We start from the raw sequence: 18653 nt of genomic DNA on the forward strand, positions 1-18653 counted from the left end.
CAACATCCGAGGGACCATGATTTATTCTATGATGATTTAATCGAAGGGCCATTGCTAAGTGTATCCCCACATTCGCGGGACATGACCGATTTATACCGTAGTACCGTAAGGCCGCAAAAAGAGGTCCAAGATCACTTATTTAAAGGTCATATTTTAAAGTCAATTAAGTAATTAAGTCCATACTAAAATCAATACATTAAAATTAATACATTGAAATTAAGACATTAAAATTAACACATTAAAATTAATTAGGCCACTTAGGGTGAGTCTCCACAAGGGTATCCCACAAATAAAGTGGAAGACCTAAACAGCAATCTTTTCCTGGGACATATGAACCTTTGCAAAATTCAGCAAACGGGTTAGAATACCAAATCGGGGTGTAATCGAAGATTACACCAAAACAGTAATAGTATCAGGTAAGCAAAGCATAGTTATAGTAAAACAGGTCAGGTGGGCAAGGATCAAAACAGAGCGAAGAAATAGCGGCATCCATTATAACAATTCAAAGTATCCAGGCATACTTAAGTCCACATGCAAACCTCAAATATATTTATGAGTTAAATTATGATATCACCCGCAAGTTAAGAACATAAAGCGATATCGCATGCAAATTGAGAAAATGAAGTTGTAATAATAATGCAAACCTGTTTGCAATCGAATTGCACCCTTGAGTTGGCGAGCCGGATTGAATTGGACGGTGGTAGCTTTGCGGCCGCCGGCTTTTCCTTCAGGGTTTCCTTTAGGGTTACCCGGGGTAAGTTAAACAGTAGTCTTGTAAAACACAATGCCTAAGCTGTTGGAAAAGTAAATGTGCAAAAGCGAAAACGGCCACGGAAAAAGGAATGTGAAAAAAGCCCCCCTTTTAGGTTTTCAAGGTGGCTATTTATATTAGTGTCATTAGGTCATGCATGCTGCCCCAAAAGTCTTCAACGTGCGCATGGATATAGTGGATGCAGGGCCCAACATTCCTCAACGGATCTTCAAGTCTCCGAAGCGTTACCTGCGCCTACAAAGTAGGGGAATGGTGTGACGTTCGTCACACCATGTGTGACGCCCGTCACAGTTGCGTGACGCTCGTCACGCCTTCTGTGACGCCCGTCACAAGCACAACATTTGTGTCTTGCGCTTTGGGCTGGGCTTTGCTGTTCGGTTCGTTTTCTTTTCTTTTTGCACCCCTTTTCCTCCGCTTCCAAATAAACCACTTTCATATTATCACTAGGTGAGCGTGTAGCGAGTAGGCCAATTTGGGTCATTCGCGAGCTGGGCCTTTGTTCCTTTAAGTGTCATAAAATGAGTCGGAGTGCCCTGAAACGTCTTGAAATATTAATGGGCAAATTTTGGGGTATGACAGCAACTACCAAGAAATAAAAGTCCACTTTGTTGGCATCTTCGTAAACTCAAATCCAATAAACATTTGTAACTAGAAGGTCTCACCTTCAAGGGATATCAATCCAAAAACAACTAATAACCCTTTTGCATTACCACATGCACTGCATATAATAAATATGCATAAATTTCCCGCCAAATCAGGAAGTTGCATATCAAAAAGCTCTCTCGCAAAAATGATAAGTTTTCATTAACATGCACCATATACACACATAACATAATAATTCCTTCCCATCAACCCTTCGATGATGACACAACTTGACTTTACTTTTTCATCAGCCATCTGATGATGACAATCATCTCCATCAGCCCTCTGATGACGACATTCTACAATAAATCTTTTCCATCAACCCTTTGATGATGATATTCCAAAGTATATAACCTCTTTTCAACCAACCCTTTGGTGATGACAATCTTTAATACCTTTTAGTCAACCCTTTAACGACGTCACTCCTTAGTGAAGTTATTTTCGTCAACCCTTTAACGATAACAAATTATTTTCCACCAACCCTTTGGTGATGACATTCCTATATCTTTCCGTCAACCCTTTGACGATGTCACTCCTTAGTGAAGTTATTTTCATCAACCCTTTGACGATGACAGATTCTTTTCCACCAACCCTTTAGTGATGACATTCCTATATTTTTTCGTCAACCCTTTGACGATGTCACTCCATAGCAAAATATCTTTCCATCAACCCTTTGACGATGACATATTCTTTTCCACCAACCCTTTGGTGATGACGTTCTTTAATTCTTTCTGTCAACCCTTTGACGACGTCACTCCTTATTAAAGTTATTTCCATCAACCCTTTGACGATGACAAATTCTTTTCCATCAACCCTTCGATGATGATATTCTATATTTGATCCTTCTCGTCAACCCTTTGATGATGAAAAATTATTTTCCATCAACCCTTTGATGATGACATTCATTATCTTCCATCAACCCTTTGATGATGATATTCCTCAACCATCTCTCGTTGGAAACAAAAATAAAGTCCTACAAGAAATCTAAGTACCCAGTTGCATTCCCATATGTATCATATGCACCATTTCATGCATAAATTTCCTGTCAAATAGGAATTTCATCAAACACCATCATATCAATCATCAGCATACCCATGCATAACACTCCCGCTGAAATGGGGAGTTTCATAAAAAAATATTTGCATTCCTACAAGCACATATAAAAATCTCCAGCAATTGCATACTTTCATACATCTCATGCATGGTACTTCCACCCAAAGTGGAACATCCTACAAAATCATTCATAAACATAATTCAGGATCCAGGGTCAATCATATGTATCCCAAACATTCCTCATTTAAGTTGGTGATGTGCTTACCCCGCATGTGTTCGTAGAATTATTTCCCAGCAAGTCATTTTCAATTTTATGATTGATAATGATTTTCCCCAGCATATTTGCTATTGTTGCTCCCCAAGCAGAGATTACCCTAAAAAAGGGTCTCTTATGAGCTTTTTCCCTGCATAGCTTTGCTAGTAAATCTCCTCCAAGGGAAGTCTTTTTTGAACTATTTCCTCCAATATTTGTTGCTTGAGATACTGCTCTAAGTATCCTCGAAGAGTCTTAGATATGATTGAGGTATCATTCCCCTTGTTTGGAATATCTCGATTAGACCATATAAGATGTTGCTTCGTTAATTCAGAAAATCTCATTTGCTGTTCGAGATGTTGTTTCATTGATTCGAAGAATCTCATTTATCTGTTTGAGATATTGCTTCGTTGATTTGAAGAATCTCATTTGTTGCTTGAGATACTGCTTTATGTATCCTCTAAGAGTCTTAGATATGATTGAGGTATCATTCCCCTTATTGGAATATCTTGATTATATCATATAAGATGTTGCTTCGCTGATTCGGAGAATCTCATTTATCTGTTTGAGATACTGCTTCATTTATCTGAAGAATCTCATTAACTCTTGTTAAGGACACTGCTCTCCTAATCCTCGGAAAATCTTAGATACAGTTGAGGTATCATTCCATTGTTGGAATATCTCGACTATGTCATCTAAGATACTGCTCTGTCGATTATCAGAGAGTCTTGATTGTTTCGGTTACCTTATAATAACCTATCTCACTATAATTCTCACTGCATTTTCTTTTAGCATTATATCCTTGTATCTCAAAGAACAAAATTCAGATATTTGTCGTATTTAATTATCTTCCACTATGAATGTATGAAAACCGTGGGTATTCGTACCTTTTGGTTCAAGGTAATTAAGTAAGGGAAGTTGTCATGCCCCAATTTTGTCTGGGCATTTTAAATTTTTTATATATTTGATTTTAATTTCAGTTTGCATCATTTGTATAGCATGACATGCATTTCATCATGAGTAATACCTAAAATATTAGTCAAAATAAATTCTCGAATATACAGACAAATTAGTTAAATCATTTCTCAAAGTACATGAAAAATCAAAGGGTAAAAAGTTTCGAAATCAAGCTTGCAAACGTCAGTACTGTTAATCTACGGTTTACATGGTTTAGCCTGGTGTGCTCATTTTGTTTTTTAACCTAGTTTTTCAGTTGTGTTTTGATCAGCATATGCTTGTTTAACCCATCAAAATTTATTTCAAAATTAAATCAAACATTGTATTTTTCCGAGAGGTTTATCTCGCACTGATCATTTTATTGCATTCAGTTTATTTTTTCGAGCATATTTGCGCCTGGTTTTTATTCATTGTTTATCATTTTATTTTTAATTTTTTAGAAAAAATTAGCATTTAAATTTATTAAAATTAAATAAGAAATTAGTTTAAGTTTATTAAAGATAATATATTTTGTTTTAATTACTAACATTCAAAACAAAGAAAAGAAAAGGATAAGAGTGTGCAACCATTCCATGCGTGACAGCTCATTATCTCTCTCAACCAATGGAAAATGAAAACGGAATAAAAGGAAAAGGGGCCGTTGTAGACCATGTGATATTCTCACTCTTAAAAGACAACAACCCACTCATTTTGGCCACGACCTCTCTCTATCTCTCTATCAGCATGAAAAAATCACTACTTTCTCTCTCTCTCTCTAAAAAAGACAAAAAAAACTGTTATCTCTACTCAAAAAGAGAATCAACTCATAATAATAAACTCACACATAACTTACCTTCATTTTTCTCATCATATACATATCTCTCAAAAAATGGAAAAAAAAGGGGACTCATCTCTCTCACATCAACCTCATGTTGCAGTGGATAAAAATTGAGTATTTTCTCTTCACTCTGTTCTACTTTGCCTCACTCCTTAACTTTGGAAAGAAAAAAAAAACAAATAACCTCTTCTCTTTTCTTGATACTGCATCGTGAACATAATAACAAACCCCACCCTTCTTCTTTCCCTCACCAGCGTAGCCACCAAACTTCGGCCGTCGTGAAGCTCAAAACCCATCCTCTGTTCTTCTTCAACACCACACGCGGTTCACCCTTCCACCACAAACCATCCATTACTCACGTCGCCTTCTTCCGTTGTTCACCTCCATAACTTCTCCTTCCCTTCTTCATAATAAACAACCCCTCTTCTGTATAACCCTCTAATATATCCCACTGTTGGCCTTCCCTTTACACCTCAAATCCATTAGCATACTCCCTCATTCCACTTGCCGGACCACCACCTAAAACCACCGTGTTTGCACCCTTTAATCCACTGTTAAAAAATCCTCACCCTCACTATAATTTTCTTTGTTAATTCCTCACTATTCAACATCCACTCTGATTCCCTCCACCATGAATCTCCTCTTTTTCACCTCCAAACACCACATGAACTGCTGCACAAAATAACATCAAACATTTCACAACTCAAGTACCACAACCGTGACATACCGCTCCGTTTCATACTTAGCAACCGTCCCAAATCACACGATAATCCAACGAACTGTAGTTCCCCGAACTACGAATGCTCTGATTTCCTTATTGCATAATAAGGATACATAGGCACGAGATTGCAAGATCTTGGTGATCACACTAATAAAAAACCTTCATTTTTCCCCTTCGGAGGTTTCCATTCATTTCTGTTTTCAATCTTTATTCACCCGAAGAAAACAGATAACATTAGTTAACATTCAAATCACAAATTAGACTAAAAGGTTCCCGTTGATTACAACAGACGTGAGGGGTGCTAATACATTCCCCTTGCGTAATCAACTCTCGAACCCGAATATGGTTCGACAACCATTATTCTGTATTTTAAAGGTTTTATCAATATTTTCCTATTCCTCCATTGGAATAAATAAAGTTCGATGGTGACTCTATTCGAACCATTTTTCTGCGACCATTGCGAGGGATCATATTTTTCGAGTTTCGACAGCCATCATGGAAACTCAACCTCCTTCGACTAAGAAAAAGCTCCATTCTTTATTAGGGAAGATTAATTTTTTAAGTAGGTTCATCTCAAACCTGAATGGGAAGATTCGACCATTCTCGCTACTACTTCGCCTTAAAAAGGAAGTGTTCACATGGCAGCCAGAGCATCAAATGGTTTTTAACGAAATAAATGAGTAGTTAATGAAGCCTTCCATTTTTCCCCTCTTGTTAGGAATAGATGCATGAGGTTGTATATTTTTGTTTCAGACTTGACTATTGGGAGCATGTTAGCACAAGAGGATGATAGGGGTGTCGAAAAGGCCATTTATCACCTCAGTTGAGTCTTAAACGATGCAGAAACTAGGTATAGTCTTATAGAAAAGATATGCCTTTTCTTTTATTTCTAATGTATAAAGTTAAAACACTATATAAAGCTAGTTGATGTGCATATTTCTTCTCATTTCAATGTTACTAAACACATGTTCTCTAAACCAATTATGCATAATTGAATTGGAAAATGAGCTCTCGCTCTTACATAGTACTGAAGCTAGTGGAAATATACCTAAACGTATTGCACGCTCAAACATACAACAGAGTCGTCATTGAACTTTATTTATCCCCAAAGGGAAGGGAAAACATCGATAAAACCCGGGGGAAAGATATATACTATGTAAGGAAGTCGGTTATGCAAGGGGAAGGTATTAGCGCCCCAAACATCCATGGTACTCCACAGGAACCGTTTTGATTGTTCTCGCTCGAATAGGTGTGGTATCTAAGATTACTCGCAAAAGAATGGGAAAGGAAAGAAATAAATAAAGTGCTCGGTGAGGATTGGGGCCCTCATGCCTACGTATCCTCATAGTGCAATGAGGAATTCAGAGTTCCGTAGTTCAAAGAACTTGATGGGAAAATAGCAAGTGTACTATTTTTCTCACTGTAGTAATAAAAGGGAATTTCCCCGTTTGTCGATCTCAAGGACTACTTGACGATACAGAGTTTATAGATTGTTTCAATTAGACAAAAACCTTTGGTTTTTTGTGTGGTGAGTAATTATACTACCAATTTCAATTAAAGAAGACAAGTAAAAAGGTTGAACGAGATACAAATGAGAGAAGATTGCTAGGGTTCGGTGAATGAATCTTCCTGTAACAGATATAATTTATGAAGACTTAGACAATATTCCTGTCAAATTAATTCCGGTCCTCAAGGGTATCTATTCCTAAGTCCTTAGTAATAGATCTTTGATTATGTAACCTAATTACTATGTCCATAAACAATTAGGTTCATACTCAAGCATTCACATATCAAGAATTACCGGTCAGATAGAAAATCCCTAGTCCTAGGTTATTTTTACTATCCAAAGTTCTTATCCAGGTCAATGAATAATCGTTGTCCAGCTTACACTATTCATATTAATCATCATTCGTTGGTCCGACGAATAAAGCATAAAGAACGGCAATAAGAACACATTAATGGAAAAGAAGAAATAAGCAATACATTCATAAACATCAAATCTGTCACATTCAGAATCAGGGTCACCCCCCTAGCAATGGGGGGTTTAGCTACTCATAATAAAAGTAAAAACAAAGAATGATATTGTTGTCATTACAGAATTTCGTAAGGAATCAATCTTCAATAGTCGGAAAACTCTTGAACATATGAATCCTTTGATATTCGTTCAGTCTCCAGCTCTCAAAACGCGTCCTTTTTCTCCAAAAAATGTCCAACCCCCGGAAAATCGTGGTCTGGCCTCTTAATAGCTCTTCAGTTGGATTTTTCCTGATTTTGTGCTCCATACGCGTATTGAGCTGTCCCATACGCGTATTGGCTGGTCTCAAACGCGTACTACACGTAACACAGCCTCTGATACGCGTATTGCCCAGTCTGGTACGCGTATTGCCCAGACTGGTACGCGTATCACCAGAAGCTGGTCTTTTGGCTGAATTTTCCATCCCTCTGGTCATTTGCGTATGCTACGCGTACTGGGAAGGTCCATACGCGTATCATGTAAGGCCATACGCGTATGGACAGCAGGTTCTCCAAAAATTGGCTTTTTCTTCCGTTTTCTTGCTCGGGCTCGATTTCGCATCTTACATTTGATTTCCTGAGCTTCCAAACTAGCTTTTTACCTGCTAACATACCAAAAAGTGTAAAATATCCTCAAGAAACTCATAAGTAACAACACACTTAATATTATAGAATTTAGCTTCTATCTAACTAAAAATGCTTCAATTTACACAGTTTACCTGACTTATTTACGGTTAAATAGTGGACTGTCTAGCATAAATGGTGACTGATCACCTACGTATCCTCATAGTGCAATGAGGAATTTAGAGTTCCGTAGTTCAAAGAACTAATGGTGAGAGATGAAAAGAAGTGTGATCAAAGTATGGTCTGAACCAAAGGATAATGTTTGATTTGAACTCCAACAAGGGGTGAAAACGTGAACCCAGGAGTAAATAGGTATGAACCAACAAGTGAGGTCCTACAACACTGTATCACTGTATTGGAACAACCAAAAGAGGGGAATTAGGAGTTTGGTTTAAGGGCCAAACAACTCTTGATTCACAAAGAGGTACAAGATAGAGCACAAAGGTATATTATATTTGGCTCAAAGAATAGGGTACATCACGTGAAGTGAAGGAAGGTAGAATATGAATGCATCATGGAGATGAGTGGAGTGAAGTGACCAAAGTCACAGAAGTGAATGTTTGGTAATAAGTGACTGAAGATGTTCTGTTTGAAACCGAAAGGTGAAAGTTTAGGATCAAGACTTCAAGTCAACATCAATCAAGCATAGCTAGCAAAGTGGACTACTTCTCAAGCATTGCAGAGGTATCAATACTTGTCGATCGTAATTTAAAGTGTGTGGCGCAATTCTTAAGCAATAGAGAAAGAGTGGGACTAGAGTATTCCTACCCCCATTCTGAGTATCTTTGGGTATGGGACGTATGACCCAGTGCTCATTGTATTCACCTCTATTCATAGACTTTAATGCGATTCGATTCAAACGATTGATAAGGTCTTCATCAACATAAGAAACAACTACAAAGATTCTCCTCTCTCCACTTGGAAGTTAATACGAGAGTTACATGCCATGAGCCTTAAGTAGTAAAGAAGGAATGAGACTGGAGCTTTCCTACACTCATTCTGGATACCTTTGGGTGCAAGACATTTGGCTCGTTGCTTATCGTATCCACCTTTACTCATAGACTTTAGTGTGATTCTTATCAAATAACTATCAAGTCTGTTCCACTCTTTCAATCATTCTACCATCTTTTCTTGCCTCCTTAATCACCTTGCTTTCAGCCGTAGTAGGCTGAACAACGAAAGCTCTGGTTTCCTTATTGCACTATAAGGATACGTAGGCAGGAGAATCCAATTTCTTCGCGAGCTACCCTATTTATCAATCAATCATTCTGCATTCATTCTATCAATACCATCTTTTTGAGATCAATCATACTTCTCCTTGGATTCCTTGTCTATCCTTTTAGGACAATAATGACAGTCCACCTCATCAATTGAGAGTTGTTTGGAACGTCACCCAAACATTTAATTCATTCTTTTTCGGCTAAGACGCCACTTTGCTCTTCGATTAAGAATTTATCCCTTTCTTGGACCCAAGATACTATTCTTATTTGATCTCTAACTCTTCGTTCCCCATCCAGTGATATATTGTTCCTTCTACACAACAATATTTTCTCTTGGGCCCCGCTTTTACCCCTTTGAGACGTTGTAACACCGGTTCGTCTTGTGAATCTAGAGTTGTTTGGCTCGTACCCAGACATTTAATTCATTCCTTTGGTTGAGAGGCTTGTTTACTCTTTGATTCAAAGTTCCCTCCAGTTGTGGGTTCCCTTGATACCATTCTATTGGTACAAGGTATACTTTTCATCATTGTATGTCCCTCTTTCTATTCTCATAGCTCTGAACTATGTTTGCTCTGACTTTCTCATTGCACGATGAGAATACGTAGGCACGAGGATGTCAATCCTTGGCGAACATACTTATAATTATTCCTCTTTCGCCTTAGGGAATCATCCATATCTTTCACTATTCATTACCTATCTTCGATCATAAGTCGCTCACCCAGTGACATACTACTTCTTTGACATCGAAATAAACTTTCTTTGTAAGTCCATATACATCTTTTTAGGATGCCTAACAAAAAGTCCGCGTTTCTATCTAGATTCGTTTGGCCCGTAACCCAAACATCTCTATGGTACAAATCCCATTTCTCTTACGGATTCCAATACACTTTCACCTTTTGGTTTCAAACAACACGTCTTCAGTCACTTATTACCAAACATTCACTTCTGTGACTTTGGTCACTTCACTCCGCTCATCTCCATGATGCATTCATATTCTACCTTCCTTCACTTCATATGATGTACCCTATTCTTTGAGTCAAATACAATATACCTTTGTGCTCCATCTTGTACCTCCTTGTGAATCAAGAGTTGTTTGGCCTTTAACCCAAACACCTAATTCCCCTCTTTTGGTTGTTCCAATACATTGATACAGTGTCGTAGGCCCTCACTTGTTGGTTCATACCTGTTTACTCTTGGGTTCACGTTTTCACCCCTTGTTGGAGTTCAAGTCAAACATTATCCTTTGGTTCAGGTCATACTTTGATCACACTTCTTTTCATCTCCCACCATTAGTTTTTTGAACTACGGAGCTCTGAATTCCTCATTGCACTATGAGGATACGTAGGCATGAGGGCCCCAATCCTCACTGAGCACTTTATCTATTTATTTCCTTTCCCATTCTTTTGAGAGTAATCTTAGATATCACACTTATTCGAGCGAGAATAATCAAAATGGTTCCCATGGAGTACCATGGATGTTTGGGGTACTAATACATTCCCCTTACATAAAAGACTTCCTTACCCAATATATCTCTTTCCCCCGGGTTTTATCGATGTTTTTCCTTCCCTTTATGGATAAATAAAGTTCGATGGCGACTCTGTTGTATGTTCGAGCGTGCAATACATTTGGGTATATTTCTGCTAGGTTCAGCTGGTGACTCTGCTGAGGATACGATTGAGAAATAAGGTAATTGGATTATGATATTGGATATTGATTCTAAAACTGAGCCAATAAAAGTATAATTTAATTAGGATTACTTAGTTTACTTTGAAAAATCTAAAATTAATTTGATATCAATTCTAACATTTATTTGAAAATAAAGATCAATTAGAGTTTGAATGATTAGTTTAGAAATCAATAAGATTAAGTGGAAGTTTGAAATTAGATTTATAAAATCAAGTTAAAAAACAATTAAAAATTGAAATTAGACAATTGATTTAAAATTAGACTAAATTTGAAATTAATCAATTGGAAACTAAAGATCAAATGAAATTACGTTAAAATCTAAGGTATTATTAAAATTAATTAAAAACTAATTTCAAAAAACAACGCAGTCAACTCGAAAAGGCATGGATAATGATCGATGTTACTAAAGCCGAGACAAAAATGGGCTCCGGAATGAATGGTTGACTTTGGTCAACTTGTTGATCAGAAAGTCCACAAATGACCTCAATTAACTATTTGTGTTAGATTAGGGTTTCGATCTATTATCAGTCTTTGAATCAATGGATGGACTAGTGCTAGTATGGATGTATATGAATGAAACATGAGTATGCATAGATGAATCTCAGACCGTAGGTTAGGTGAAAAGTAAAAAGGGGAGGGAAAATTTTGGGGTACGACAGTTGCCCCTATTTAATCAGCTTAAACCAGAATGGACGAATTGCGGGAGCTTTTCAGATATTCAATGTATGAGTGGATTAAATATCAAAGTATCCAAAAATTTGCCCGTTGAGGATGGTCATATGGGATATCGGGATGTCAACTTGACTCTTACAGGTTCACTTGTTGATGACTTTTTTTATATACTGTGGGGATATGGTAAAATGAGGGTCATGATATGCATGCTGAATTGTATATTTTATTATTTTTTGAAACATGAGGCCATGTATGTTAATCAGGGAGCCCATAATTTCTCAGAATACCCTTGCAATCAAGGGATTTCAAAATGAATCATCAGCTCAACAATTGGAAACAGAACCAACCACAGAGGTTTGAAAAAAGGAAAGGTCATCAACCTTACAGGTTGGGAAAAAGGTTTTTCAATCACATAAATTGAAAAAGAAAGGTTCATCAACCACGAAGGTTGGAAAAGGATTCAACAATCGTGATGGTTGGGAGCAAAGGTCATCAACTCTAAAGGTTCGAAAAAGGAGTCAACAACCACAAAGGTTGGAAACAAAGGTCATCAACCCTAAAGGTTAGAAACAAAGTCTATCATCACCCTAAAGGTGGGAAAAAGATTCAGCAACCATGAAAGTTGGAAACAAAAATCACCAATCCTAAAGATTGGAAAAAGGTTATTAATCCTGAAGATTGAAAAAAGTTCCTCAACCTTGAAGGTTAGAAAAAGGATCCTCAACCCTAAAGGTTGGAAAAAGATACCAGGTAAACTGGGCTTTAAAAGATGCCAAGCAAGTTAGATTTTGGAAGAATCGTCAAACTAGCTGGTTTTAAAAGGTCCTAGGGGAGTTTGGAGTTAGAAGATGCCAACAAAGTATTGGGCTTTGATTTCTTTGATTTGCACACATAGCTCCATGCTATGCTCGATGAATGGTATGCATGAGTGAAGCGACGTGATTTATATATGATGATGATTTATGCAATGGTTAGGCATGATGCCCACATAGAGGGCGGTGGGAATTTTGGGTTAGGATAAGATCATCCAGACGTGATTCTTCGACACCTGCTTCAAGCTAAACAGCTGATGTAACCTCTTTGGCTCATGTCTAAAATATGGAGAGAGCTTGTACCTGCATAGCCTGCCTCTGCCCCAATATATTGATTGTCTACACCAATTGCCCTAATTACCGATTATGGAGTAGCCTCATCATATGAGTATTTCAAACTGGTGTGCCCCAGTGTCTTGAAATTGTACCTTCTTGATTAACCATTTTAGAGAGTGATTGACTTCTCATGCTCTTGGGGTAGCTTGCCCCAATGTGAGCTCTGAAGTAACTTTGCCCTTATCTGGCTGATTCGGAGAGATTTGTAGAATCTCGACGTGGTTGCCCCAGATTTAATGTCTTTTGAAGAGATCTGAGCTATGGGATATCAGGAATTTGATCGACTTTCCCATTGTAAACTTCTTTGATGTCAAATGACTGCTCACATGTAAAATACCCATTTTAAGAATGATAATTGTAATGTCATGTTCATGCAAGTTTCGAAAACTCAAGTGTGTTCACTAAGATTATGACATCTAGTGAAGGAATCACTATTTGGAATACCATGTCAGTATCAATACAGATGACAAGCAAATCTTTAGGAGTCAGCTTAACGCGGTCTTACCATAGTATGCTTTCGAAATAGAACTTGCTTCAATTAGATCTTGTCAGGGTTGTAACGTGGCATGGTTTACGGTTTTTAGAAGGAAAGGATATAAGGCTCGAGACCTAATCTAACCCACCCATTCTTCGTGATGTTCTCCAGTCCTGCATTCAGTTAGCTTACAACAAATGTTCATCTTTCAAAAAAGGATTTTGAATATCAACAATGATGGTTAAGGAACCCTATGAGAGTTTGGAGCGATAGCCACTCACCGTCTGTTTTGATTTGCGGTCACAGAGATTTTCTCTTGCTGAGGACTTTGATATTGATCCTCTGATTCTCTTGTTTTATTTTACCCTTATTTTTTCTTGGGCTAATCCTTTGGGTCGGCCTCCCACCGGGATGCCCTAATTTTTGCCTAAGTCAATCTTGTTTTCAATTTTTTGACTTAGTGGGCTTTTCTTTTGCTTTTGATTTTTCATTCGGTTTCATCTTTTCTTTTTGTTCTTAAGAAAATCATGTGACACCTCTTTCTCGGTTTGTTGCACAGGTTGTGACTATCTCACTCCTTTTTGTTGGTAAGGGATAACCATTTGCATTTGTGATTCCATCCTCTTAAGAGGGATATGATGTGATTGATCACTTGATGAGATATTCTCCTTTTGAAGTTTGAACATAAGTCTAAACTAACTGCAGACTACTCTACCCTTGGTTAAGCATGAGGGTTCTATGTATAAAGAAAGAAACTCCTACTACAAGGCCCAAAGGGTTTGACTAGGGATTAACTCCCTTATATGTCTGGTGTTTAGGGATTGAACAATGCCTTACATCATTAGCACAGTCTTATTCAAAAGTATATAGGCAACGACCTTGCGTATTTTAATTTGCATCATTCTCTTTTGATTTTATTTGACAAACAGTTTGATACTGATAAATAAAATATGAGTGAACACGAATGGATTTAAGCAAAACATGCATGTTTATTTCATTATTATTATCATCTGAAAACCAGACAAGTTTTACAAATGATCAATAATTAACAAACAAAATAAAATTACAAATGAGATATGATTGAACCAATATGATATTGCTAGCCTAGATACTCCTCTGAAGAAGCAACTGAATCTGAGTAATCTTCACCGCTAGTCGCATTCACAATCTGTCCACAGTGGTCTGGCAACGGGTTGGTTATGACATTAGGTCCTGCCTCAGAGAATGACAAAACCTTCTGATCAATCAGCTCTTGTACTCTTGCTTGGAGAGGCCAATAATCCTCGGTAGAATGGCCTATATGCCTGGCGTGGTAGGCACATGAAGCGTTAGGATTGTGCTTTGCATGATACAGGAATGTAGCAGGCGGAATCTCCTTTGGCACGATTGCCCCTTGCTGAATAAGGTACGACAGTAGCTGAGTGTATGACATGGGATATGGTCACGGTGAGAATGCTTTCTATCAAACCGTCTGCACCGACCTTGACCCTGGTTTCTATTATCTTGCTGATTCTGAGAAACTGGAGCCTGTGGAGGTTGTGGATACTGCGGCTGGTATGCAGGTTGCTGATATTGAGCAGCGGCAATGTATGGATAATGGTAGTATGGTATAAGGGCCATAGGTGCCTGAACTTGAGGATAGACAGTTGTTGTTACGACATTTGCCTCGGCCTCTTTCTTCTTAGCAAAACCCTAAGGTTTCTTGACCATTGTCTGGCTATCAATACTAGTAATCTTCCCGGTTTTCAGCCCATTTTCAATGCGTTCTCCAATGGTTATCATGTCAGTAAAGTTGGATGATGAGCTACCAACCATTTTCTCATAGTACAAACCTTGGAGAGTGCTCATGAAGATATCAACCAATTCAGCATTTGTCAGTGCAAGTTTAACTCTGGATGCCATCTCACACCATCGCTGAGCGTATTCTTTGAATGTTTCATTGCGCTTGCAGGCTTGATTTTGCAGTTGTAACCTGGTGGGAGCCATGTCCATGTTGATCTCATGGTTGTCAGCATTAACCATTTGAGGAGAGTGAGTGGTCATGCCCTAGGGATGGGTAACAGGATTCCCATTGGCAGGATGAATAACAAACGGTTGGTATGGCACAAAGGCATTCCCATTAGCAGCTTGGGGAGTAAAATTTGGAGGCAATCCCCAGAGATAGGAAATGGTGTTCCTACTAGGACCTGGCTGACAGATTGGTTGGCTCACCACAGGTTGAATCACAGTGTCAACAACATCATCAACAGAAGTGGTGACGACAATAGCATCAGTAACTACAGCAGGAGCAGGATTGGCAGCTGTAGTGGAGGTAGTAACCTTCTGAGCTTGAAGGTACTCCATTGTGGTGTTCATGTTACCGTGGAAGGTGTCCATTCTGCCTTGGAACTGAGCCAAGGTTTCCCTATAGGTAGCATTCTCTTGTTCCAGATCTACCATGATTCTCGACTTGTTAGCCCTTGTGTAGTATTGGTGTCGAAGAGTCATCGTCTTTCAGGCTGGAGAAAGGACAAGGTGAGCTTTTTCTGGTTGATAGTGATGAAATGTAGATGCATGAATGCACATGTTGGGGATGGAACACAAATAATTATGCGACACCCATAGACTCAAAGCATTGATGGTATAATAATTTAGGGTCAAAACTCTGGCGTATATACAACAATGCAATAATGATATGCAATAGAGTATGTCGACGGTATAAAATAGTCTGGATAATCTGCACATATTGCCCGATGCAGGATCAAAGGTTCGACGTCCATGAGAATAAAGGTATGTAGAGGCTATGGTTTCCTATAGAAAAATTTGATATCCCTCTCAGAGGTGTGGACTATGCTCCAAGGTGGTCTCTAGAAGGTCTCCTAGAGTCATCGATTCGAAATGGAAATACCCTACCGTAGTGAATACTCACAGGACAAAAGTACTTCCAAGTGAATCTAGTCTGGGAGTGGTTCTAGTGATAACCCAACGCGCGAAATGCAGGCGTACACGACTATCCACGAGTCTAACCTATGTGTATACTAAGCTCGGTTATAGAGCTTCTCCCTCATGTAATATATCCCATCCCAACATGGAGTATAACAGATAATATTTATAATATAAAAGCAAATGAATATAATGATAAAGCGAGTAAAGTGCAAAGATAAAAACCTAAGCAAGCTAAGAAAGCAATCAAAACTAGGCTCGACTCCTTTTAGTGACTAGGAAGTACTCCAAGTAGCGAAGCATCCCCAGCAGAGTCGCTAGCTGAAGCTAGCGGAAATATACCCCACGTATCGCACGCTCGAACATACAACAGAGTCACCATCAAACTTTTTTTATCCCCAAAGGGAAGGTAAAACATCGATAAAACCGCGGGGAAGGAGATATACTGGGTAAGGAAGTCGGTTATGCAAGGGGAAGGTATTAGCACCCTAAACATTCATAGTACTCCATGGGAACCGTTTTGATTGTTCTCGCTCGAATAGGTGTGATATCTAAGATTACTTGCAAAAGAATGGGAAAGGAAAGAAATAGATAAAGTGCTCAGTGAGGATTGAGGCCCTCATGCCTACATATCCTCATAGTGCAATGAGGAATTCAGAGCTCCGTAGTTCAAAGGACTAATGGTGGGAGATGAAGAGAAGTGTGATTAAAGTATGGTCTGAACCAAAGGATAATGTTTGATTTGAACTCCAACAAGGGGTGAAAATGTGAACCCAAGAGTAAACAGGTATGAGCCAACAAGTGAGGGCCTACAGCATTGTATCACTGTATTGGAACAACCAAAAGAGGGGAATTATGTGTTTGGGTTAAGGGCCAAACAACTCTTGATTCACAAGGAGGTACAAGATAGAGCACAAAGGTATATTGTATTTGACTCAAAGAATAGGGTACATCACGTGAAGTGAAGAAAGGTAGAATATGAATGCATCATGGAGATGAGTGGAGTGAAGTGACCAAAGTTACAGAAGTGAATGTTTGGTAATAAGTGACTGAAGAAGTGAATGTTTGGTAATAAGTGACTGAAGAAGTGAATGTTTGGTAATAAGTAACTGAAGACGTGTTGGTAATAAGTGGAGCGAATGTTTGGGCCCCGCTTTTACCCCTTTGAGACGTTGTAACACCAGTTTATCTTGTGAATCTAGAGTTGTTAGGCTCATACCCAGACATTTAATTCATTCCTTTGGTTGAGAGGCTTGTTTACTCTTTGATTCCAAGTTCCCTATTACCAAACATTCACTTCTCTGACTTTGGTCACTTCACTCCACTCATCTCCATAATGCATTCATATTCTACCTTCCTTCACTTCACGTGATGTACCTTATTCTTTGAGCCAAATACACTATACCTTTGTGCTCCATCTTGTACCTCCTTGTGAATCAAGAGTTGTTTGGCTCTTAACCCAAACACCTAATTCCCTTCTTTTGGTTGTTCCAATACAGTGATACAGTGTTGTAGGCCCTCACTTGTTGGTTCATACCTGTTTACTCTTGGGTTCATGTTTTCACCCTTTGTTGGAGTTCAAATCAAACATTATTCTTTGGTTCAGACCATACTTTGATCACACTTCTTTTCATCTCCCACCATTAGTTCTTTGAACTATGGAGCTCTGAATTCCTCATTACACTATGAGGATACGTAGGCATGAGGGCCCTAATCCTCATCGGGCACTTTATCTATTTCTTTCCTTTCCCATTATTTTGCGAGTAATCTTAGATACCACACCTATTCGAGCGAGAACAATCAAAATGGTTCCCATGGAGTACCATGGATGTTTGGGGTGCTAATACCTTCCTCTTACATAATCGACTTCCTTACCCAGTATATCTCTTTCCCCGGGTTTTATCGTTGTTTTCCCTTCCCTTTAGGGATAAATAAAGTTCGATGGAAACTTTGTTGTATGTTCGAGCGTGCGATACATTCGGGTATATATTCGTTAGCTTCAGCTGGCGACTCTGCTGAGGATACGATTGAGAAATAGGGTAATTGGATTATGATATTGGATATTGATTCTAAAACTGAGCCAATAAAAGTATAATTTAATTAGGATTACTTAGATTACTTTGAAAATTCTAAAATTAATTTGATATCAATTCTAACATTTATTTGAAAATAAAGATCAATTAGAGTTTGAATGATTAGTTTAGAAATCAATAAGATTAAGTGGAAGTTTGAAATTAGATTTATAAAATCAAGTTAAAAAACAATTAAAAATTGCAATTAGACAAATGATTTGAAATTAGACTAAATTTGAAATTAATCAATAGGAAACTAAAGATAAAATGAAATTACGTTAAAATCTAAGGTATTATTAAAATTAATTAAAAACTAATTTCAAAAAACAACACAGTCAACTCGAAAAGGCATGGGTAATGATCGATGTTACTAAAGCCGAGACAAAAATGGGATCAGGAATGAATGGTCGACTTTGGTCAACTTGTTGACCAGAAAGTCCACCAATGACCTCAATTAACTATTTGTGTTAGATTAGGGTTTCGATCAATTATCAGTCTTTGAATCTATGGATGGACTAATGTCAGTATGGATGTATATGAATGAAACATGAGTATGTGTAGATGAATCTCAGGCCGTAGGTCAGGTGAAAAGTAAAAAGGGAAGGG

This window comes from Lathyrus oleraceus, chromosome 3, assembly GCF_024323335.1.
Source record: "Lathyrus oleraceus cultivar Zhongwan6 chromosome 3, CAAS_Psat_ZW6_1.0, whole genome shotgun sequence".
Classification (NCBI taxonomy): Eukaryota; Viridiplantae; Streptophyta; class Magnoliopsida; order Fabales; family Fabaceae; genus Lathyrus; species Lathyrus oleraceus.